This window comes from Ambystoma mexicanum, chromosome 10 (genome assembly GCF_040938575.1).
Source record: "Ambystoma mexicanum isolate Mex_15411 chromosome 10, UKY_AmexF1_1, whole genome shotgun sequence".
NCBI lineage: Eukaryota > Metazoa > Chordata > Amphibia > Caudata > Ambystomatidae > Ambystoma > Ambystoma mexicanum.
In genome coordinates, this window is record NC_090932.1 from 855,412,883 (window position 1) to 855,439,348 (window position 26,466).

The 26,466-nt window shown below is 44.5% G+C and overlaps 1 protein-coding gene across 10 annotated transcripts in view; it reads left to right on the forward strand.

Annotated features, from left to right (window-relative positions):
• MYNN (myoneurin) overlaps window positions 1-26,466 on the forward strand; it is a 504,100-nt gene that overhangs the window by 471,247 nt on the left and 6,387 nt on the right. For 2 of the 10 annotated variants that reach the window (XR_011276089.1, XR_011276087.1), the window contains one exon: window positions 7,242-7,394. The exons of the other annotated variants lie outside the window; for them this stretch is intronic. The gene's annotated coding sequence lies outside the window, so the exon portion shown is untranslated. The remainder of the gene's footprint in view (window positions 1-7,241; window positions 7,395-26,466) is intronic. 10 annotated transcript variants of the gene reach the window in all.

Below are 26,466 nucleotides of genomic sequence, written 5' to 3' on the forward strand. Positions count from 1 at the left end.
CTCTCTCCCACACCCTTTGACTCTCCTTTCACACACCCCTGCTACTCTACACATAACTGGTACCATTCACACGCAATACCTTAGCTGTATTCTGCTGTATTCTCAAAAAACACGGTCACTGTCTTCTTCGTACTCCGCTCCACAGTATTTCCTCTGCATTGGTCTTTTGACCCGCCACCGCTCATTTGATCTCAATCGCCTTTCAATCTCCTCTGTGCTGACTGGGCACCCAGCCTACCCCTTTACAACACTCTCTGGCTCCTACTGGTCTCTGTAGTCATATGCAACCCTTAGCCAATCTTTGGCTAAGCTGTCCCTCTGTGGGTTGGGACTTTTCAAGGCTTTACAAAGGGTTTTAGTCCTGCCCCCTTTTGGCTCTCCCATTTTCAGGGTGGCAGTCATGTGCTCAGTCTGCTTGTTTTCCTTGTGGGTTTCTCCATGCGCTGATGAGTTTTTTTTTTTACTTGGGTTTGGCGAGGATTTATGTGTCTAGCATGCTCCCAGCCCCTTAACTCTCTCAGTTCATTTTCTGTTGCCCCGCCATTCAACTGGGATCCTTATCGGTTGGTGGGTGAGGTGTTGCATGCCTCATCCCTTTTGGGCAAGAATCATCCCAGTACATCCCGTTTCTGATCTTAATTCCATTCCTTTGGTTCCAGTTTAGGTTTTCTTTGTTGCACCCATGTATATTATCGGAGTTTGGGTTCTGAAAAAAACCCAAAGACCAAACAGAGCTCTAGTCGCAAGGGAAGCTGACACGCATTGTGGAAGGGACAGCAATGCCTGCTGTCATATACAACGCGCACTCGGGTGAGTGGAGCCTGGCTTCCTCCGCCCCAAACTCTGTCACCCCACCTCAGGGGCAGGACTGGCTATGACATGTGTTCTCATAAGTCTGCTGCCCCAGGAGAGGTCCCTGTTCCACCCGACAGAGTCATGGCTCCGACTTGGCCACAATGGATCACAGACTTTTGTGACAAGACACCCATGATTGACAGCATTGAAATATTTCTGTGTATAGTTGGTGGTCTGACATCTGAAGTATTGTAGTATTAAATGTGATCCCCTGCAAAACTGCTTGTAAATATTATAAAAGTTTCTATAATTGGCTTTACTAGTCTCAAATTGTGAACAGAACCAGTACAAACCATCATATTGTGGAAGTACTGGTAGGGGTAATTCGATTGTCCCTGGGTCTGTTTTCCAAGGGGGCACTGTCCAGTCCCCCCTTGTCTAGTTTCTGGCTGGTGGCAGTGGATACCACGCGAAATAGTCCACCAGAATATTTCTTATGAGATTTTCCCATTGATTTTAAACGCACCACTTTTTGGTGCAATGTTAAAGATACCGCTGGATTATTTAATATTAATTCCCCGTTTGGGTCTTTTTGCCAGGACTCGGTTTTAAAATGGCGTTTGTGTTCGCCTCTGAAACCCTAACCCAAGTCGAGCCCTTTGTTCCACTTTTTGGCGGGCTTCTGCACAGAAGCCCTCCAAATGGTGCCACTCTGTCTGGGGTCTACAGGATGTGTGGGAGGGGGATTAGGCCCCCTGGACTGAGTTGCCTCGGCAACTCAAGTCGCACTCTTGTGTGATTGGCCCAGTGGTGAGCTGCCCGGCTCACCACTTAGCATGTTTGAGTGACATCTAGGCTGTTGAATGGGGGTTTTTCTGCATAAAAGCAGGGCTTTGGGGACTGGAGCTTCAGAAGTCGCCACAGGACCTAAAGAATCCGAAGAAGGGAGAAGCTGAGCCATTTACAATGACGACACCACCGGTGGAGCCCTGCTGTAAAGAACTCGCCACTTCCCGAACGACTTAGGAGATCTTCTTCCAGGAGAGTCTTCTTCCCTTTCAGCTGGTGGGACCAACCAGTTCACCTTTTTCGCCTTCCAGGACGTCTCGTGGTCGAATCGCCCGTGCCAAGCACCCCGGCGGTCGGGTAGCCACGCTTCACCACTGACCGCAAATAAAAGGGTCATACCCACTGCCAGGAACAACTGCCCCCGCTGGAACGTTCTCACCATTTAAGGTACTGTGTCCCGCCTGGCCTCCCTTGCAACGGACTGTCCAAGGTGTCCCGTAAATCCTTGACTTTCCAACTGGGTTGGCCTCCAAACCTTCTAACTTTATCTTTCTGAACTGATCCAACCTCTTTTGACATTTTCTGCAAAGACTTCGAGTGCATTTCCACTGTGTGATCTTGGGCACATTCAGCCTTGCTCTCTCTAAGAGTGGGCCTGGCCTATGACCTTTGGCTCTACAGTAGACCCTGCCTTTTCGGCCTTGCTGGGGGTTCTTAAAAGTGTTGGTACTGTGTTATTCCCATGCTCTGCCTTTTCTCTCCCTTTTTAATAAATTATTGGAGTGCCATCTAAGGTTACGCGCTCACCTCTGTTTTGTTAATAAGTGGTGTGTTAACCTAGACTTGTCGAATAATTAACTAGGGAGGTGTATATACTTATAGGGACTGTGTTGGAACTTGCTTGATATATTAGTGCCAGTGTATTTCCATAAAGTGTGTTAAATAATTATATACTTTTAATACCAGAGCTCTGGTCAGTGTTTGCTTGTTCTACTGTATTTTGGCCGTGTTGTTGTATGCTCTGTATACTGCCTAACTCTTCTTGAGAGAAGTCTGACTGCTCAGCCACAGCTACCAGGTAATTCTGGGTGGTGCAGACTGCTACCAATTGGGTTTACTGCTTACTCCTGGGGTCTTAAACTTTTTGCAGTGGTCCCTAAGGGAACTGCAAAGGTTTCTGCCTAACACTGGTGTACAGCGGTGGGATTTGTATTGAGTATACATTTTAGTGTGCTTTTAAGTACCTTAGTGCAACTAACCACAAAGCTTAGCACTCAAAAGTTTTTTTTCTAACCTGTCAACTATGGAAAGTTAGTCAAGAGTCCCTTGCTACAAAAACTGCTGATTGTTTAAGAGTTCTCTGTAAGCATACGAATCTCCTGACTAAAGGCAAGAAAATGGAGCTAATAGAAAGATTGTTAGCAAACCAAAGTCTGGGTAGTGGTTCAGAGGAGCCTACTCTCCCAGCAAATGTAGATAACAGTGATGATATTGATATGGATCAAAGTATTGATAATCTTGAGGCAGCTGTACCGTCTGGACCTTTGCCAAGTCCCACATTTGGTCTTCAATGTATTGAACTAGAGAAAATGAAGCTTGAATTGGAGTTTCAGAGACTTAATGCTCAAGCCAAACAAAGGCACCAAGAATTAAACCAAGAACTAAGGCTCAGAGAAATGGAGCTCAAGCATGAGCTAGAGATGAAGAAATCGTCTGTTGAAAATGCTTCTCTCTCCGGATCCTCTAGGAGTTCCAGTCCCAAAAGACCCTGGATGCCTAAAGAGATTGTGGGTATGTATGAGCCTAAGTTGGATGTGTTAGATTGGTTGGCTATGTTTGAGTATAATCATGGGCTCCAGGACATCTCAGGGAATGAGGTACTTCCTTGGTTGTTCTCTAGGCTCCCCCCTGTTGCATCTGATGTGGTAATGGAGTTGGGGGAGGTGGATAAGAAGGATTATGAATGTGTGAAGCTAGCCTTAATAGCTAGATTTGGGAAGACCCCTTCCCAGTACCTTAAGAGGTTTAGGACCCTCAAAAAGCATGATGGTACCTCTTGGGCTACCTGGGTGAGTAAAAGTTTGAAAAACGTAGAGGGATGGATTAAGGGTTACAGGGTGAACACTTATGAGGGAATGAAGAATCTTGTTATGTTGGAGTCAATTTATGATGCCTGCTCTCCTGAGCTCAGACATCACTTGGCTGATTCAAGGGAATTAGATTCCAGGAAGCTAGCTAAGGCTGCTGACTTGTGGGTTGCCAACCGGGCTACTCACAAGGACTCTGGGGCAACTCAGAAATAGAATGAGGGGAAGCAGCCACCAAAAGGGAACCAAGAGACTTCTAATACCTCCCAACCCAAAGAGGGCCCCAAACAACAAAATAACCAGGGTAAGCCCCAAGGTAAACCTAATAGGGCTAGTGAGTCCTCTGGTGTCCAACCGGAAAGAGGTCAGCAGAAGCCCCCATTCCAGAGAGCATTTGGAACATGCTATCTCTGTGGGGCAACTGACCATATCAAAGGAGATCCAAAATGTAAGGGTGAACCTACAGGGATCAGCACCGTCTCCTTAGCCTTCACTCCTGAGGAGGAAGTCCAAATGGCTAGTGCTCACTTTGAAGTCTTTGCTGAAGAACCTTTGGATCTTCAAGCAACTGTATCATTAGAGTCCATGGGTCTGGTTAGCAAAAAGAATAGGAGTGTGTATGACTCCATACCAGAAAACTCTAAAGTTTATTACATGGACAGTGTTCTTGTCAATGGCCAGGATACTCCTGCCAGGCGAGACTCTGGGGCCAGCAGAACAGTAGTGGATGAAAGCTTTTTCAGGCCTGAGGATGTTGCTTAGGCACCCAAAGGTCCCACTACATTGTCTGGAGGTCCTGTCCAAATGGTTGCAATTCTACCAGCCCTCATTCAGTGTAATAACCTGAAAGTGAGGACTCCTGTCAGTTTTCAGACTGAGGTGCCTGGGAGAGTCCTGTTTGGGAATGATCTAAGAACTCTAGGAGTAGTATCCAGTACCCCCAGGCCTCCCAGTAGGGAGACCCAGAACCAAACCAAATTGGCTAGAGAGGCCACCTTAAGGAACCACTCTAAGCCTGTGGGAACCTCTACAGTAAATCCCACTACAAGCCCTGGTGTTGGTAAGTTGACCTCTGACCCAGGCAAATTTCAGGTTAAAATGTTAGGGAAATGAGAGCCCCAACCAAGCTCCATCATTGTCCCCCCAGTTTTAGAGTCTGTGACTCCCCCTGCTTCTGAGGAAGAGGTGGATAGACCAACTGGGCCCCTAACTAAACCTAAGAGAACTGGTAATTCTCAGTGCTGGTGGAAAACCAGAAAAGAGAAGTCTAAGGCCAAAAACCTTCAGACTGTTGGACCTTCTACTGAAGACCCCAACCCAAATCCTAGTATTGGGAGTGAAGCTCCTAAAGTAGGTAAGGTTAGATCTAAGAGGAAGGAGAAGCATGTACCTTGCTTATCTCCACCCCCTCCAACCAAGAGGCCTAAGACCCAACCTTCTCCCAACAAAGAGGTGGTGAGGACCTCTGGAGGTCCCTCTAGATCTAAGGGAGTCCTTTATAAGGACCCCTTGAAAAAACCTGTCACAGCTTCAGAAGTTGTACCAACTTCTGAGGGACTGGTCAACCAGATCCCCTATAGTTTTAAAAAGACTGATGTTCCTCAAAGGGTTTGTAGGTCATATAGCTTACAAAGGAAAACCTTTGATTCTACCATTGAATACAGGTTAGGGTGTCACCACCAAAATGCTGATTGTCTCTCTAGGATGTATGTCATCGACTAGAGGTATGAGATTCATCCAGGAGTGGATTAAATCCTCCTGTCCCTTAGTCTGGGGGGGGGGGGCGAGTGTTAGGGAGAATTCTCTGTTAAGAATAATTTCCCAAACCTAGTGAGTCCCCCAGCATCTTTGCTGGATTTTTGGGGTTTATTGTGTATGCTCTGTATACTGCCTAACTCTTCTTGAGAGAAGTCTGACTGCTCAGCCACAGCTACCAGGTAAATCTGGGTGGTGCAGACTGCTACCAATTGGGTTTACTGCTTACTCCTATGGTCTTAAACTTTTTGCAGTGGTCCCTAAGGGAACTGCACAGGTTTCTGCCTAACGCCCCTTCTGCTTCCCTGAAAAATGTGTTCCCTCAGGGTCCATCAACATGTTTGTTCTGTGATTCTTAGGCCACTTAGAAGGGGGAGATCATGGGCTGAGGAGCTAGAGTTGGTCGTGGACCGACCGTTGGGAAGGGCAGTGAACAATCTAGCAGACCACTCCTAAAGGGCCACAAACTGCATCGACTGGCAGGAGACGAATCAGTATTATGCCCCACCCAAACCCTGCTTAGCACCAGAGGGACACTTGTTGTTGGTCAGACATGGACATCTTGCTCCTGCAGTGTTTGCAGTGCTTAAAGCTCAAGGCCTTCATGTAACAGGCAGGATGCAATTGCAAATCTCAGAAACGTAATGTTGTTCCAAAAACTGCGTGCTGAGCATGATGTCTGGATTCATATATACTACCCATGATCCTGTGTCAGTCATAGAGCCGATGCATGTCTTAAGCAACCAACGGATTCGATTGCACAACTGTCACATGTACATTGCTTTACTGGGTCACCTTTCAGAATTAATATGATGGGTGATTCTGTCTTTCTGCGCTCAACCTATCAATGTTTGGTTGGATTGTTTGCGGCTGCTGCCATCTGGTTTCCCTTCACTTCCAGCTTGGAATGATTTTTGGTCTTTAGGACTTCAAATGTTAAGAATCCAATTTCACTGCTGTTTAAGGAGCTGGGAGGCATCACAGCTTTAACTGCACGCTTTGACAAAGCGGGTAAGTAACTCTGCTAAATGATTTAGCCAAAATCACCCCATAAACAATCCCCTCAATTAGCCTTGCAATATGAGCACCATCCCGTAGAATTTGCCTTATTCGTCGTTATTGGCTCTTTGTGCCTTGTTTGACTTTCTAATATGGGTTCGCTTTGAAGATCCATCAGTTATTCTTGGATATCGATTGGAAGATTGGTCTTGCCCCTCTTCTAAATAAGGCTGAAGTGCCAATTGGCACCCGGGGCAGGTACAGCAGTCAATCAGGTTGCTCAGAACACAGACTGGATCTCACGACCAAAGCATTGCTCGCATTGGCCTGCCTTCTTCCCTCCCACACCTCTGCGTTCCCCACTACATGCGCTTCTCCCTGGCTCCCACTACCTTTTGGTGCTGCAGGGTTGCTCTGCACCAGCTCCCAGGGCCTCATGGTAATGAAAAAGAGGGGTACTGCACGGAGCACAGCCCACCGTTTCCATGGTGGCAATGCTGGGTGAGTATTTGTATGAAATTAGCTGCACGCTCTCAGGAACCTTTTTCTTACAAATGCATTTACGTCAGCCTTCTGGCCAATAAACCTGGGGTGCTTAGCAATAATCACACTTTTCTTGGGCTGTACCAGGTCATAACAGGTTGGAAACAATCATTAAATGCCGAGCAACCATCTGGTTCAGCCAGGGAATCGGATATTATTGCAAAAGTCGTTGAGGTTGGAATTGTTTTCAAGAGAGTATGTTTCCACGCTGGTACTGATTGATGTCAAGTGATCTGTGACTTTGTTTGCAAAGCCAGTATTTTGTTCCTCAAGGGTATCTGCGAATAATGGAAATGCATCAGGAATACTGGCTTCCGTTCTCCTTTTCGAAACATTCAGCTTCCTCTTGAAGACGTATACCTGTACATTGTATGGAAAATTGTCTACCAGGTTTAAGGAATGTAGCTTGTTGAAGATGTCGGCATGGTAAGTTAAAAGCGCATCATGCTCTACGCCTATATCTAAATATAATGTTGCAAAAAGATGGGCTCTTGTGGAATACATCTTGATGAAATTAACATTTTTTACAGTGGAAGTCAGTACCTCTGAGGTTGCAGTCCATGTTTCTAACAACTAGAGCTTCCTGGTATTTCATGCAGTGTGGCAAAGACGTATCCAAAGGTATCGGATACTCCGGTCCCCTGCACACCTTACTGCTGAACAAATCGGCCAACATTTGGTAAACAATTTTACAATTCCTTGAATGAATAAGTAATTCATACAATAGTTTCTATATGAAGGAACAATAATCCAGTAGGTACGATTTTCTTTATATTTTGTCAACGGCACAACACGTCTCGTGAATCAAACTCCCTTCATCAGGTGCAAATTCAAAGGTCTACAATATAATATGGCAATCGTCAAAATTAGCATACAAACTGCTTTTAAATTATACAGGAGAAAACTTGTATCCGCTTATTTTTTGCAACCAAAGTATATACATTGTTCAGTGCATTGAATGACTGGTCAGTTGTGTATCATGCTTAGCCATGGTTTGCCTCGTACATATAATTTTAGCGAAAAATCGTGATATATTTCTGAGATATGAAGATATGGCCACTCACATAAGAAACCAAAGATGAACTGCACTGAAGGTGAAATCCACCTCACGTTTGGGAGACTTGTGCCCCGCTGATACTTTGAAAGGTACTCTGGATGCCCTGATTCCATGGATTACAAAAATGGTTAACCTATGCTTTGAAGCAGGTACTGTTCTTGGCATCCTAAAGGATGTCTGGGTTTCTCCCCTATTGAAAAAGAATACCTTGGATCCTGCAGTCCCAAAAAATTATAGGCCCATCACCAATGTTCATTATTTATTGAAGATCTTGGACAGAGTTGAATACCTACAGCTCCAGAACTTTATAGAGGAAAATAACTTGCTAAACAGCCAGCAGTCCAGTTTTCAGATCCCATCATGGAACGGAGACCGGTCCGGTTTCAGATCCCATCATGGAACGGAGACCGCCCTTTTAGATCTTAAATCTATATGGAAATCATTGAAAGAAATCACAGAGACTTCTACTATTGCTAGGTCTATCGTCAGCATTTGACATCATTGACCACAAACATTTACATAACAGATTGCTAACTGTGGCAAATTGCTTGGAAACAGCCACTAACTGGCTGATCTCTTTCCTTGGTCCCAGAACATCTAGAGTGGCTGTGCCAGGAGCTCAGGCTACTCCAATAACCCTGTCCTGTAGTGTACCGCAGGGGTCATGTCTTTCACCCCTGCTATTCAATATTTATATTAGACCTTTCATTGATCTTCTGGGTGTCCAATTTGCAAACTTTGTGGATGACAACGAGATCCTTTTTGAACTATCCAGTGATTATTCTAATGATGCTGACAAAGTAAATCTAATCTAATCTAAAATAAAATACAGATATGGATAGCTGTAAACTCTCTCACCCTTAATGACTCCAAAACCCATCTTCTTTTCATGGCATCTGGTCCTCGGCCTGAAGAAGCACCATAATCAATACTCACATTTTGTAATTGCGGGTACCAACATTTCTGTTTGTAACTCAGCAGAAACTCTTGGGGTGTGTCTTCGTGCTGAGTTATCTATGAAGAAACAGGGCTCAGTTAAGCTCATCCTGTGGTCATGTAATTAAGTTGTTTCATCAGGTCGGACCTTATCTATCTATTGCTAACAGAGCGCTCTTGGCATCATCACTCGTGAAGTCAAGGTTAGACTATTGTAATAGTCTTCAACTAGGTACGTCACAAGGCAATATCCATCACCTCCAGACGACTCAAAATGGGGATGTCAGAGCAGTCCTTGCGTTATCTAGGTGCGATCATGTGACAGCCTTCAGGAAGAAATTGCACTGGCTCCCAGTCAGGCGAAGAATAAGGCATAAAACACTGTCTCTTGCATTTAAATGCCAGAATAAGCTTGCCCCCCCCCCCTTTACCTATCCAGGAGATTATCATCCAAACTTTGCCGTCGTAAGCTGCGCTCTTCTGACACTCCCCAGCTGACTCAACAGTATTGTCGTCTGAAAAAATTTGGACAAACCACCTTCGACTTCCAGGCCCCACGGGAATGGAACGCTCTTCTGCTTGCTATTAAAGCATCACTTTCCTTAGCAACTTTTTAACCAGGCTGACTAATTTCTCCTCCGGAGTGACTTCTTTGTATCTGCTGTTTTGCTGTCCACTTGCTTGCTGTGCCCTGAGGCCTTCAGGCATGTAGAGCCTACATAAAAACTAAAATAAATGAGATATTTAGATGCAAAATAGTGTTATTAAGGAACGCCCATATTCGGGATGATCAATTTAGTGATACAGCAGCTTTGAATATATAGGTGAGTGTTAATATTACGTGATCCCAGTGTTAAAGTTAAATAACCAAGAAAGAGATGAGAAGGAAAATACCTTAAATGAGTAGAAGTAATAGGACCAACAAGGATGATTACAGCAGGATATAACTCTTACCCGCTTCAGATTCAATGTGGAATAGGGAAGCGGGTCTGCGCATCCAAACAGAGCTCCTGCAACTGGACGCGTGTTTATACTGTTGGCATAGTAACAGCTCATGATATCGAGAAAGGACTAATGTGATTGCGATACAAAGACTCTGAAAACAGCAAGAGATTTTCATAAGAGGTCATACGGAAACTGACGTGTGGAATATAAAACAAATGTAAGAGAAGATGATATAGAAAAGAGGGGCATAAAATAGGAATTAATAAACATAAGAGTACCAAAACTATTGGCATTGTATAAGTGTGTATGGAAGGAGGCGGGCATAGGAAATGGCCACCATGTACATGCTGTGTAAATAAGCAGCATGGGCCATGGGAAATGTAGTTCAAAACGAGTCTCAGCGTTTTAAGTTAAGAAAACTAGAGAGAGATAAAGCAGAGTGTGGGGGGAAAGCCAACACCAGTGGGGGGAAAGCCAACATCAGGTAGAATGGATTAAATGTGGACAGGAGAAAATGTTGACATTAAAAGATCAGAATACACCTATCTATCACTGTTCAAATGATTAAAGAATCCCCATAGGACATACAATTATTTATATCGCTCTTATGCCTATATCACAGAAAGTTCGCCAAGACCTCAGTTCTAACAAATAGTGTGACAATGCAGGAACTTCGTTAACTGTAGGAGGACAACATCAGTATTGACGGTTACACAAATGTGGTTACAGTGCAGGAAGAACATACCCCTGTGGATGTAATTCGACCACATCATTACATATTCCCAATACATTCAATTTCCGTTCACATTGTGCATACACAAAATGTATGAATCCACCCCTCTCACTCTTTCAGGCTTTCCCCGGACTACATATTGTAGGAGCACAATCTCTGTAAATGCCAGCAGTTGCTGAGGCTGAGATTGGCCTACAAAACCTAAAAAATACTAGAGCGATCAATTGCGTGGTAATACGTAATGATAGGTCACCGATGGTGTCCAAGAGTGGGATCGCTGTGCATTTCTCTGCTGCACAGTCACCAAGCATTATGAAAAGATTGGGTTCTGCCAAAGATGACTCTGATATCTTCTGATGTACTAGTTACTTCTTTAATTAAGTTCTTGTACATTATATCAAGTACATCAAATCAGGTACACTTAAGCTTAGGGCAACATGCACCAGCATCCTCTCTAGGGGTCTGCATCTCCGACTGAAACACTCAGAACTTCGACTCATACATCACATTCTCACAGGCTGCATTGTGTGTCACTCACACCAACATTCCACGCATTCTACTAAGGGTACAGGGAAGCTAGGTCTCAACATATCTTCCCCCTTTAATAACAACAAATAACACCTTCCAATAAAAGATACACAGTCACAAACACACACACCATCCCCTGAAACTGTCCTCACCATAGTGGGACCAAAACAGCTCCAACCAAAGCCCTTCCCCTTTTCTACATAGTGGGTAAAGGACACCAAACAACTGAAAATGTACCACTCCAAATCCTCACAACCTCAGACACTCCAACCTCTCGTCACAGCTGCTCAACTTGCACCGCACCACCAGCTAACAACCACTCTGCTCCCCCCCACACCACATCATACACACAACTCCTAGCTGCACACTACGCACGTCCCTAAGAACCAGACTGGGCATTCCGAACACCCGGGTGGCCAACACCAAACAACATAATCACCCAAAGTGCTAGTGTCACCACCCCCAAAAGTCACCTGTGTCCCTAGGACCACCAACCCTTGCCAACACACATGCTGTGAGGGAGCACCAACTAGCACACTCACAACATCACTACGCACTCACTGCATCATAACTCATTGACAACGTCCACACGTTTATCTTCAATGTCATAACAATTAAAATAACTTTGCATTTCTACCAAAAGAAATCTACCATTGAACTTTGTCACTACAAACTCCTAAATACTCCAACACTATTACAGTCCCGCCTGTGAAAGCAAAAGTTGGTGTGGCCTAAATCACAAAATCACAGTTCTGCCTATTACTAAAACTAACCAGTCCACACTACTGTAAGTTCTCAAAGTCCATCTGTGGAAATGAAACGTTACACATACTGTTAACACTAAAACTATCATTGTTGTAGCAACATGTGCTAAAATCACTACCATGTATTTACTACACGGAGGCCACGACATCATATTTTTCCATTCAAAGCACCAAAATCAGTCACTCACTTTAAATGTTGCATTACAACACAGGCCTCACATCACCACTAACAGCTAATAACCATAACCAGAACAATTACAACAATTTGTCTTCATTTGCTGCTCCTCCTGCCAGCACCATTAAAACAAAATAGTACCTTCAGGGACACAGCCCCTCGCCCGCTGGCCGCTCGACCCACATTATAAAACTCCACTGCTAGCACTCCTCTGGAATACCCAGGAGTACTGCAGCTGTTCGCCAACATGCCCTCTCTTTCCGGCCATACTGCAGCCATACGCTGCCTCCTCTGCCTGGCTGGCGCATTAGCCAGCATTCACTAGACGCCGGCTGCCATATACACCATGTGCGGGTCACTCGCTCCTTTTGCTTGCCCCACGCAGTGTCATCGCCACAGGGCACACGCTCTCCCCATGTTGCATTGCTTCAGTTGCCTCCAGAAAAAACAAACGTCACCCGCGTCATGAATATTACACCGCCTCATGGTGCAGGGTTCTTTTTTCCTCAAAGTTCCCTTGCAGCTCTAAACGAACTGACTGTTCAGTGCTGACGTCGTCGGAACAGCGTACAGTCGCCATTCCCCCGGGCATTCTACATTACGTCACCAGTCACAGAGGGCCGCCAAAGGAGACGGCGCTCCGTAAACAAACGGTCGCCGCACAAAGCAATGCCCCCCCACCTCCAGGCGGTGCCTGTGCCTCCTGCTTGGCGTCGCTCCTACCTTCTCAAGGTCTTTCAACTGCTTAATCCTCTTTCTGGTTGACTCCTGATCAAAGAACTCTTAGTCCCCATTTAGCAACTTGCTGCCAAAAATGCCAAAAATACACGTTGACGCTGTGCTTTTCTCCTGCAACCCTACAGACCTGACACACTCAGCACAATGGAGCCCTCTCCACTATAACGGTCATTATCTGAAGTTCTGAACTGCTCTCCAATGCTTACTGGCGCCTCACACAACGTCCAACAGCAGCTTTCTGGTCCCTGACAAGGACGTCTGCCTCTCCAACAACCGTTAAGAATTGTATCAGCCTTCACCCTTGCCTTTGTTTTTCCGCATTACGAGCTCCCAGGCCCCTCCAAGACGCTGCAAATGGCTCTCTGCTCCTTCAAAACCCAGCAATGGGCACTCGTGCCACCTTCAATTGCTTTGCCAATGGGCCCTAAGCCCCTCCAATGTTCTGCTAATGGCTTTCAACCAAATCACAGCAGTGGGGTCCAAGCCCCTCCAAGCGCTTTGCAAATGGGCTCTGAGCCCCTTCATGGTGCTGCCATGGCCTCCAAGACTCTCCTATTCGCAGCTATGGACTCCAAGCCCCTTCATGGTGCTGCTATGGGCTCCATGCCCCTCCTATTCGCAGCTATGGACTCCAAGCCCCTTCATGATGCTGCTATGGGCTCCAAACCCCTCATATTTGCAGCTATGGACTACAAGCCCATTCATGGTGCTGCTATGGGCTCCATGCCCCTCCTATTCGGAGCTATGGACTCCAAGCCCCTTCATGGTGCTGCTATGGGCTCCAAACCCCTCCTATTCGCAGCTATGGACTCCAAGCCCCTTAATGGTGCTACCATGGGTCCTGGGGCCCACCAAAATCAATTTTGCCACACAGCATACAGGCCCCCACAGTCCTTTGTCTGCACGCCTGCTGGCAGGCCCGCTGGCCCCAACCCCTGGCGCTGCCCTCTACATCCTGCGCCTCTGAATCTAGCAATGGGCCCCTCTATGCTTGATGGCAAACAGCACTGCCCCTACCTGAGAGGATCTTCTTTGGTTGGGGGCGGTGCATGTCCCTTCCTTTGCGCTGTCCCCCCAGCACAGCAATCTTCCTCGTCGCCATTGAAAAGATTGGGTTCTGCCAAAGATGACTCCGACTTCTTCTGATGTACTAGTTACTTCTTCAATTAAGTTATTGTACATTATATCAAGTCAGGTACACTTAAGCTTAGGGCAACATGCACTGGCATCTGTCGCTCACACCGACATTCCACGCATTCTACTAAGGGTACAGGGAAGCTAGGTCTCTACACATTACCCTGTTTATAGCAAGTATTATTCGGGGTATCACTTTTTCAGCATTCCTGAAATGTTTTTATGGCAATTTAATCGGATGCTTTAAAGGCATTTGCAGGAAGGCAGACCCCATTTTGACAGTGTTATTCCATTTCTCTGTACCTTGTAACAGCCGTGCAAAAAAAATCCCTAATCTTTTTAGATAGATCTCCATGTTTTGTTTGCAAACGATGCCTTAATTTAGTCGGCATCACGTTGTCATTTGCCAATGGTACACCACAAAGCACACACAGAGGCCTTGTGTCGCTACATAGAGCGATTAACATGAAACCACATCGCCAATGGGATTCATCTATTTCCTGTGCTTGCATTTTGTTTTCTCTGCATCCATCCTTCCATCTGCTTTTTCAAAAGGGCGCTCTGAACCTGTGGGGAAATAAACCAACTCACCAGTGAAGTATATGCTCTAGATATATTTATGCATTTGTCCGATTTTAAAAACGCACCTAGGTTTACAAAAAGTTTAAAAACATGTTAAAAGGTTTTTAAAAGCTTGACTAGTTTTGAAAAGTTTAAGGATCCGCACCTGTAGGTGGGGGTATTGCTAGATGTTATGTACCCGGAGCGCCTGACTTAACAGTTCAGAGCGAAGCAGGATTATTAAAGATGTCTGAGGGTCACCCGATAACAGCATTGCACATATTCAAGGGTGCAAAGAGTTTTAGCTCCCCGTCTGGGTAAGGCAGTCCAACAAAAATAAATCTGAGCGGAGAGGGTGCATGGTTCCCCTTCGGTGCTGCAATGCTCGCATTGCTCGAGCAACAGGTGCTCCACGTGGGAATCCACTCTGTCGAGACCCATCAGTTGATGGCATTGGAAGGCGCAGAGCACGTGGAAATGAGAGACCAATTCACGGGAGAGAGGTGGCAGGTGGAGGGAATGGGTGAGGCTGGGAGAAGGAGATGGACACAGAATAGCATTTCTCGATGTGCGGAACAGGGTTGCTCTTTGCCCACAGATGGCGGTGTGTGGATTAGGCAGCAGGCCAGGCCGCACAGTGTCCAGGGTCAGTCAGACTGGGGCATACCATTGTCTTGGGCACCAACGAAAAAGTGACCCACAGTTACAAATGGGAATTCATTCCTTTTGTGACGCTGTTTGAATAGTACCCAAAAGGGAGTTTGTTGATAAAATGGGATGCAAATTGTACATTTTAAAGAATATTTATTCAGCAACACTGGTTCACTTTGACCCAAAAAACTGGCCCACAACAGCATTTTGTGTTTTTGGATCGGCCATGGGCCTATTGCCCTGTATGCCAGTCTGAGGTTGGGAGTGTCTGGTCGGAATGGGGACACCCGAGGGTAAAAAGAGGTGTTCTGTGAAACTACTGAATATTATTGCTCGTAATTCCTTATTCCCGATTGACTGAGCCGTCATAAACATTCTGAAAAAGTTGTTAATAAAAAGAATGGATTGATAAATAGTCACGAAATGGGATGGGGCTGCCATTCATTTGTGATTTTACCGTAATTATAAGAACAGTGTTAACTAACAGAAAGGTAACATCCGTTGGGAAAGAAAATCAACTGCAGCATTACAAATAAAACCTGAGGATTCGAGTGTGTGGGAAACAGCAGATGTTTGAATACTTTAAATCCATGCCAAAATAAAGAGCAAGCATATCCAGCCTCAGAACAATCTCGGATAGAAAAACATAGATTACCTGTAAGGGGCGCAAAGGGCGCAGGGCATTCAGAATTGATGCACAATTTTAAACCATAACACAGTGTATTCTCGGGAAAATAGTTTAAAAAGTAGGCTTGTTTGTCTCTGCAACGTAAAATATCCAAAAGACAGTAGCATGTATGCAGGAAAAGGGTATTGGAACAGAATACACCTACAGTGTATAAGAATGGATTAAACTAAGTAGCTTATTGCACTGCTTTGATGAAAGACTTGCCGTTCTTGCATGGTCACTAGAAAGCAGTGTTGGTTAAATAATATTGACGTGTTTAAAGAGTGAGCAATACCTCGATAGTTAATTAAGCGTCATATTGCGGTACGCTGATTTATTTGTATTTTGTTGATGATTATTCATAAGAGCTAATAAAGCTTATGAGCTTATCAACGTATAATTTTACATACATGAGCAAATATTAACTCCTGTTGGCATCTCTCCAATGATGATCGCTACCCACTTTTTGTAATGCACGATTTGCTCCTTTGTGATGTGCACTGTGATCAGCTTTGCCTGGTACTTACCTTTCAGTCTCCCACCAAAACATAGATCACATCTCACCACACCACTTAACACTCTACAGCACACATAATTACCAAAACGACCACAAGGAACAGACTAAACATGCACAAACTGATGCAGCTCGCCTCACAGTACCCACCCTCCATGGGAGCAAAGGTGCTAAGCCACAGACAACTCCACATGGCCATAATGCTCGATAGACACTAACGAAATATGTACTGTGACAAATTTGCATGCTGGCGTGAACCTGAGAACCTGAGAACGGGGAGCACCAACCGCTGCATGATGCAAATCCCAGAGGCGGTATCTGGGGTAGTCCCCAGGCCCAGCATCCCATCCCTAGCTTTGTGTACGTAGGAACCCTCCTGCCTTGACACCATACGATTGCTGGGAACCCAGAACCGCACTATTGATACTTCGATTGCAGAATTGGAAGTGGGGGTCTCATTGATCTGCTGGCTTGGGCATCTGCGAGTCACATGAAACCCATAACGAGTTAGCCAATGGGGTGCAATTTTGCAAGGGCTGCTTGCGTAGCATGCCCAAATCCCCACTTGTACCTGTTTGCGAGGTCCCGCGGTCTTTCGGGTGAATTTCGCAGTTTTCATTCAGAGATTAAAAACAAAGGTCCAGCGGCCTTCATGGAGGAGGGAGGGTTGCAGGAGCCAGGGCCACTGTCAGACCGGTTCCAATTTAGCGTCTATACCGCTTCATACCTTGAGAAGCAGAGCCTCAAGGCAAACCATTCCACAACATACAACACATGGGAAATTGGTTCTTTGTGTGGATCTGCACCAATCCTCGGATGCTCTCGTACTGCTCACACACCTAAACCTGACCCACTCCCCAGACCTCAAGAGTTCCTTAAGCAGAAGCCAGTAGAGAATGAGGTGGGGGTTTTGTGGGTCTGGGTATCGAGAGGTTGGTGTGGAAGAGAGTACAAAGTAAAGTGTGGCACAGCAGGGGAATAAAAGAGTGTAAGAGAGGGGTGGAGAGGGAGTGGTGGGGATGCTGTGGAGCAGCGAGGAGGTGAATATCATGTGAAATAGGGACAGTGAAGAGTATAGAGTGCTGAGTGGTGGAAGTGGAGAGAGGAGAAAGGGTAGCACAGGAGGGTGAGGGAAAATAATGGAGCAAAGATACGTGTAAAGCCTAAGCAAGGAGGAATACAGGTTTTGAGTTCCTGACTTTGTGAAGAATGGGCCAGCGAGCCTAGTGAGGCTGGGAGGGATGGACTCACTTTAACCCACCGGAAGGAGAAAAGTGGTAGAATCCCAGGGTTCAACAGCAGCACGATGCCTGGTACACCTAGAGGTACTAGGTGAGGTTACCTGATAGGATGTTGCAGGGGGTGACAAGCGTTTGACCTTGTAGACATAGACCACCACAAAGAGAGACAGAAAGACAAAGTGAAAAACACGATGTGAAAAATGGGAGTGTATTTGCACTGCCCTAATCCTACTTGTTATGAACCCAAGTAAATCTAATTGTGAACTTTTATATGGTCTCAAGCCTTCGGTGATGCCCGGCCATGACGTTACCCAAAATGGTGTACACCCAAGCCATATCTTAAAGGACTGCATGCCAAAGACGCTTAGAAGTTTACCCTGCACACAGAAGCCTGTTTCTACTGATCAGCACAGCTAAGCAAGATTGCACTGCCCTGCTTGCTCGTAAAAACAAAGTCCAACTCATTTTCTTATAGGTCCAAGAGACCACGAAAATGGTGGTCGTGCACTATATAAAACCCAATAACATAACATACACAAATTAATGTCCAATGGATGTATTCCATATATCCAAAACTGGCCCTTCTATTGGTTTTTAATGGCATTAAGCAATGATGGGAAGCTGGAAGGTTCTGGTGAACCCATCCTATTCTCAAAAACACAGCATATAGAATGCTAAGCGTGTTGTAAAAACTGTTATCGGGCCAAGAATCATTCCCCACCTCCATGTGGGCGCTTCAACAGCTTTATACATTGATTTTAGAAATGTTAAACACAATGAAATAGTTATCCTTTCATGTATTTGTATTTAATTTTTAAACATTTCACCTTTAAGCTTTATTCGGAGTAGTCCTTTAGCACAGAACAACGAAATCACAATTAATAAAATCACTTTCAATTGCCATAAAATACAAACAATAATTCCACAAAGGGTAAAACCATGCACTTTGTAAGCGGAAATAAAACAGTTTAAGAAAAGGGATCTGTGGAGTTAAATCTGAACCTTGGAAGGAGAGCAAAGCTTGCAGCCTCTAAAATGCTTTTTCACAGTCTGATTAGACTCTTAAGAGGAGAGCGCAGCTCGCAGCCTCGAAAGTAGCCTACAAACGATGTAATTCATTACCCATCAACCTGCTTCTTGTAAGCCAGGCTTGATGGACGTACCTGGCAGAAGCAAATACCACTTTCCATTCCAGTCTAATGATAAGGAACTGCATTGTTTCCCTCGTGCTTCTTAACCCCATGTCAAGTAAAAGTGGTAATACATATCTACACGTGAGCCCCAGTAAAAGTGGGCATAGCAATGTGGAATGAGTTACGGTTTCCTTAGCATTTTTAGAGTTGGCATATGCCGGTGTTCTGGGGGGGACCAATCGCGCGTATACCAGACAGTGTACAGTAGATCCAATCTAAAATGGACATATAAGGAACGCTCATAAGAGGGTGAATACCATCCAAGAAAGATTTAATATTCCCCAATGTATTAGATAGAAGGAATACAGTCCCATTTTTCAGGGCATGCCTCTGGGTCTCTAGATTCCTAAAAGCATTACGTTTGGCAGTTGTCTTGAGCTTGGCCTTAAGTGAAAGGCAGCACTTGCTGGGGTTTTCCCAGAAGTATCTAGCACCTAGCCCACACAACATCTTTTTCACATGTAAGACCCAGCCCTGTTTTTTCGCACCTTCCAGCTGCAGGAAGTCCCTCAGTGCATCTTTATAGGAGGCCAAGTTCGAAGACCTGAGTCTCATCCAGTACAGGGCTGGCCTAAGGGCAATCAAATCAGCCACAGGCAGTACTTGGAGTTCTAAATGAATCAGCATGGTTGAAGCGTCCTTGGGCAAAAGTAATAATTTCTTTAAGAAGATATTCTCAACTGGAGATAGTAATTGTGTACTTGCGAAACCCTAGATCTCTGCACCATAAAGTGACGCAGGCAGTGCTTGTTTATCAAATAGTGCTTAGGCTGGTGTAATTGCCCAACTACCATGGCCCGAAAAGAAAGACTGAATGGCCCTGCTATATTTGTGTAGGATTACCTTGGACTTGAAAAGTCTTGACAAGTTGGTCCATCCACCGCCCGCCTCGTTAAACCTAATACCCAGGTAGTCAAAATGCACAACTTGGTCCAATAGGAGGCTATTGACTTCTATCTACACCTGGCATGGCTTGGAAAAGGGGGGTTTAAAGACCATAACTTTAGTTTTAGAGGTATTAAGCTCAAGGCCAAGCTCCTTACATTATGCCGAGAAGGTGTTTAGAGCCCAGCTGGGCTAGTGGCGAGATTGGCTGCATCATCGGCAAAAAATAGGGTGGGCTATTATTTTGCCCCAATTTTAGGAGCTTCCAGGATTCTGCCTCCAGTGCATCCACAATTTCCTGGATGTATAAAAGAAAAATAAGCAGGGCCAGAACGCATCCCTGATGGGCCCCTTCCAACACATCAAACCATATTGCACAGTGGCCTGATTGTGCACATGTAGTGATTTAATAGCATCAAGCAGCTCATTTGGGACGTCTTGCTTCTTCAAGATTTGCCACAATATTGCTCTTGGGGCTGAATCAGACGCAGTTTTAAGAACCAGAATGATGACATACAATTTCATTTTTTGTAGTTTTGTGTATTTCTGGATTAATAGAAACAATGATCCACAGTGCGCCGGCCAGTTCGATATTCAGCATGAGCATTGCTAATAGGCCCTGTATCGTCCACCCAGTCGAGTAGGGAAATCGGGCAGTAGTTTTCAGGCTGGTCTTTAGGCCCTTTTTTGTGTATTGGTACTATTGTGGCCTCCTGCTTTGCTCTAGGCCAACTGTGATAGTAAGCATTTTATATGTGCATGTCACCTTTGTGTACGTCCAAATATATTCCCTCCCCTCATTGGGTGTGTGGTTCAGTAACCTCTCATCCTGATGCTGCTTCCTTATCACCTTAGCTCTTCGTGCCCGCTCTTTCCCAATCTGTATCATTCTGCCTCACCACCGCACTGAAGGGCATCTCAAGTGCCCAGGATGGTAGCTCCTCCTACAAAAGTGTCCAGAAGCCCTCTCCTGCTTTGCATCAGGGCAGCTCTACTTATGTGCTGATATTTACCCACATGTGTATCCACGAGCCCTCCTTCCACTCGCGAAATTCTCCTCATGGGGAAGATGTGTTTTTATTGGCTAAAGCATTTTATTTGAAATAAAATCTCCAGGTCAAATTTATCTGGATTGTAAATCATTGGGTATTACAAAGTATTTATTTAGGTCGGGGGTGGGGACGCCTCATTTAACCAAATTCATTGCGTTTTTTACCCCTAGTCTATATTCAGCTTTGACATTGGCAGAAGCTGTGTTCTTATAGATTATATGCTGCACTGGTTAGAAAGCTAATGAATATGTTTGTGCTGGATGCAGGGGCACCCTAAAGTATTTCACACACTCACACCACGCTCTATGTACTTTGCCCTTCTCCAGCTTTCCCCTCCCTAATTGTTAAGCAGAGCCTGCCCCTTCATCAAGCTGCTGCCATGGCAGAGCACAAACCAAAATCATTATTGAGAGGCCTATCTCAACACAGGGAGATCCTTCCCTCCCCAAACTAAGTGTCGCACAATAAAAGGTTAATGTCAGTTCTTTTATTCAGACGTATCTCCAATTCATCGACCTCCCTTGGATCCCTCCCCCTGAGCTACCAATGAGCCGAGAACCAGGCCGGTTGACAGGAAATATATTTGTTTATTTGAATTCGATGTTAGGAAAATCGCACTAAAATGTCAAACACCAATTTATCTGTGGCACAACACAATAAACTTCCCTCAACATGAATAAATCATACAAGTGGGTTGAAAAGAACACAAATCACAATTCTTTTAAACTGGTAAATAAACAAAAACAATTCCGTATGCAATGCTGTGCAATTTCGATTTTCCTGCGTGCTTAAAAAGGCTTGCAGTTCGGTCTACCGATTGGTACAATGCATATGGCAATTATGATTTCACCCACACCTTTTTCTTTAAAATAACACTGGGTGATTTAGCAATTGGTTTTACCAACCCAACCAACCCATCTCCCCACCACTTTGGTCTGTTAGGGAACAGAAAAATTGTTGGAAATGATTTAAGAATATTGGTTTTTAAACTCCCCCAAACCCCCACTTAAAGGCCTGTGTTGGGGAAGCTGGATGGAAAAATTGGGATGATTTGAGAATTTTGGATTTCAACCCTCCCCCCCCACACTTAAAGGCCTGTGTAGGGGAAGCTGAACATAAAGATTGCCCAATTCAATTACAGGCTATAGTTTTCAGCACACACTGGGAATGAGCTTTGTTAATTTTGAATTTTAGCACAAATCATCCTGTGGTGTTCTGCCAAATGGGGAAATCATTCAATTAATATTTTTAATTAAATAGGCTAAGGATCTACACTGTTTTGCCCCCCTTCACGATTGAGGGAAGGATTTAAGACCAGCAGATTCCCCCACCTTTGGGTTGCAAAGGGTTCAAATCTACTTACATTGAAAACCTCTATTTAAAGTTCAGGAAAGCCAGCTGCATTTCAGAACCCTCTGGAAGGGCATGGCAGGGGTCTAGTCAATCAAGGATGGTCCCCAGCTCTCCTTCAAGGGATCCACTAAGCTTTAAGGCCTTCTCAGAAATGGACAGCTCAACCTAGAGGCACTCTCAGCAATTTTCTCGGGTGTTTTCTTGCAGCTGTCAGATGGCAATTTTTAGCGGCTCCTTTCACTATGGTAATTTTAGGAGCTCTTTTCTTTTCTCATAGTACATCCACTTTATATAGCAGTGATGATACCATCAAGTTTACAATCTTGGGCAGCTCCCTGCAAGAGTTCTCGCACCCAAGATTGGACTCTTACCCGTCTTTCCCCTCCCAAATCCAGTCCCCTCTAAGGATTGGTCTAGGAGTCTGGAGCAGACATATTGCAACTCTTATTTGAAATCCCCTTTTGTTTTCAAGTCAACTTTTTGGCAAAAATGTGTTATGGCAAAACTTCAGAATTTACTAGTAACTGCCATAGTATATTTTCCGATACTGCTAATCGTGGGGAATTAAATAAAAAGACAGCTGAGTCCGCATCATGTTGCGTGGCCATTTGGCAATTTTCTGACTGTTTTAACAAAAAGCATAATCATTAGGAACATGTCATTTATTACCCACATTCCCAATTTTACCCTCCACTATTTTGCCAACTCTTAGGTTTTGGGGCATTTTCAGATCAGCCAGAAACCCATTTTGGATGGTCATTACAGTTCCCTGAGTTGCAGGTGGATGAATTTTATATCACCAGAATCGCCTTGAAATAACCTCCAAAATGATGCATCAATCAAGAAAGTACAACCTTTGGTTGCTGAAACAAAGGCCTACACTTGTTATAGTCCATTTAAACCTTGCACTGCCACCGGCTTGGCGCACTTCTTGTTTCTTGATGTTTAGATCCTATGTCCTGCACTTGCTCCTCCTCCACTTCCCTCAGCACTTTTCCCCTTTCCTCTCCCCTGCACTTGCGCAATCTCAATGTCACTAGGTCTAGTAAGTTCCTTGTCTTGTCCCTCCCTTGCCTTCTTGCGCTTTGCAACACTTGTGTATGGGTGCGCTATAAATAAAACATCATATCATAGGGGGGAATCTTCATATGTGCAAGTATGAGCTCCCCTTACTCCATGCCATTTGCCACTTTTGGCCAGTGTTTTTATTAGTCTCTTTGTTGTTTGAAGTTTGTTGCAGATCGTCAATACCTGGGATGCACCAGCCAACACAGAGATCCACCTGGGCAGATAATGAGCTCAGCCGGCCTTGTGATGTCACAAGGCCTGTCCTCTTATCTGAAGGGGACCATCATTTTGATCTGAAAGGTTTTAATTCTTTCAGAGTTTCAGCTTCCCTTGATTGTAGCCCCTGTTTTCACACCCCCCCTACTTTCCAGTCATGGGCCAATTGTCCTGCACAGACAGCAAGTCTAGAGAAAATGTGTTTTCCAACACCTCTTAGCGGCCACACTTTGTTGCAGTTGTAAACAGCTCGGATGTACAAACCAGATTGCCAGTGGGGGAAGCCACTTGTGAATTTTGCCAATTGTCCTTGTCTGAAATGAACTTGCATGCTGCATTTTCTAACATCAGCCTTTATTCATTGGCACACAGTGTGTTTTACTGATCAGAGTTCACTTTGCTTTTTTGCTGAAAGTGCATAGCTGTTTCTTTCAGTCATTACCAAAATACACTTTTAATTACTTGCTGTTTGTTTTTCTGCTGAAAAGTGGGTCTGAATTGTCACAGTGGACCCCCTTTGGATGGGTGACTGTTTCAGGGAAAAAATTGCTGCCTTTATTTCTCAGCCCGCAATTGATGTGCTTTTGCAATCTGCACTTGGATTACATTTTTGTTTTGGCTTTCTCTGGATTTCCACTGCAGAAAGACACCCACCTAGTCTGCCTCGGGCCTACAGTAATGTTTCATGGCAACAAAGTGGGATTTTCTTTTCAAATGTTTGCTGGTATTTTGCATGTGAAGCATACTTTTTGTCAACACCAGGTCTTTTCCCTGACATCTTTATGTTAACAGGGGAACATTTTTCTCATGTCTTTCTTTAAACTGCAAACACACAAGCAAATCCGTTTTGGGATCAGTATTTAAAACTCATGTTTTTCATGGGACAGGGACCTTTGAATTTCGTCTACCATTGTGAATTAAAATGCTGCTTTTCCTTTTGTAATGACATGTAGGCCTTTTTCACATGGCCTTTCCTTGTTTTACTTGCAGAAACCCTACAGTAGGCCTTAATGGGCCTGTTCTTGGTGTGAAGGTTTTGTTATAAATGCTGGCAGGTCATTTTTTCAGTGGGCCCATCAGTTACATTGGTTTGGGGCCTTTGATTACACCCCACATTAGGGTTGACTGTGAATATTACTACTGTCAGAGTGGTAGCATCAGAGATCTACGTGGGCTGGGACAACCAGGCCGGCATCCCAACAGTCTCCAAAAGCGAATCCGAGTTGGGGTGTTGCCAGCGCTTCCTCTGTCCTTCATTGTTAAGAACTTAACACAATTTCTTCTGTGTGCATATCAGGAGTCTGGATTCATGCTTAAGTTGACTTGTGCTTTTTAAGAATCGCAAGAACTGAGACATCGATTTATAAACTGTGAAAGAAATGCATTTAGGAAAATGAGAAGTCGTCCTCTGCTCAAGCAGGACATTGCTAGCCTCAAACCTGAACGTTGAAGCAGTCCAATTGAGTATGTATAGTGCTTGTTTACAGACAAGGGTGAGTGTTGTGGAAAGTAAAATGAGCACCAAGCCCAATGTTCACTACGTGCTCAGAAGAGTTACGTATTTGAATCACTATCACAGACATATTTGTCAAATATAAAAATCTGTGGTCATTCTAATATTCCCAAAATGCTGTGATTGTATGCAAAGCAGCCAGGAACCCATATTGTTGCTTTTGTCCCCACACCTTTCTCATCAGTGATTTATTTACAGAATGAGGGTGGTTTACTTACTGAGAGTAATTTAGTTACATAGAGATGTATTTACAAACCGAATCATTGAGAAGTTACAGTATGCAGACTGAATGAAAACAGGACTACCTGAGACCATGCATAGGGTCCTAAAATAATGTTTTCATGGTCTCAGGATGATCATTTTTGGCAGGTGGCACTCGCCATTGGGGCGTGCACAGCATTCTTTTAGGCCACGCTCATTACTTAAACCACGCCCCCTGATGAGAGCAACCCCCTCGTTTAATCATCGCTTTTAAAGCTCTGGATAGCCTCAAAGCACCGTGCAGTGAATGGAATGAAGAAGGTAATATTGTGGATTTACGGACCTGCTCCTTGAAGCAAGCCTGTTGACAGCCTGCTCTTTCTTCCTTTGCTAGACACCTTTGCCTACATTTGCTATATGCACTGTTTCTGTAATTCAAACCCAATATCATTACAAGTGAAATGGGTGGGTCGGGGGTTGGAGGTTCATTGGCATGAGGTTCGAAGAGTGGTAGCCATGAACCAAAAGCATTCAAGGATCCTTAGTTGCACATAAACATGATCTTTGAATGGTTGAAGTGATGTTAAAATTCATGTTCAAAACCAAGTAAATATACAACTTTAACTCTCCCTACAATGCGTTGCTCATGACCCCACACCTGCCATTACAGATGCCATCACTGATGACATGAATGCCTCACACATGTAATCACTAATATCACCTAATCGGTTTACAGTTCAATCATTTCCTAAGAGTAATAAGCAGGAACGTAAAGCTCTGGTAAAAGTATTTCCTGCATGTCCTCCTCTTCCATCAATATGTCCTGCTGACCTGGATGCCAAGATCTGCTCTGCATTCTTCTTCCCAAGATCTGCTCTGCATTCTTTTTCCCATGAAGTATAATAGCTCTGACTTGCCAGCCATGTGGCCTCTACTTGCCCCTTCTTTGTGCACCCCTCTTACGCATTACTTACATTCACACTAATCGTTCTCTGGTGCCTTCCAACAATCGACTGACTTATGAAGCTATCGCAGACATTGCCATTTGTAAGCTGTGTGCACATTTGAGGTACGTTGATACTTTAAGCACGCGTCTCCGATACCAGACTGAACTTGTACTTGAAATATCTCCAAATGGATTTTCCCACTGGTTTTCCCTGAATAGACACACACCGCTATAATATGTTTAATAAATTGTTGCTTTTACAGTTTCAGTATTTTATTTACGTTCTATTAGTAGAATTCAAGTGTTTCATTTTTAAAATCAGCAATTGTGATGTCATTGATCATGCCAATCAAAAGTAGTCACTGATACCATAGAGGTGATTTACACAGTGAATTGTAATGACATGTCTGAAGGTGTGAGCCATGCA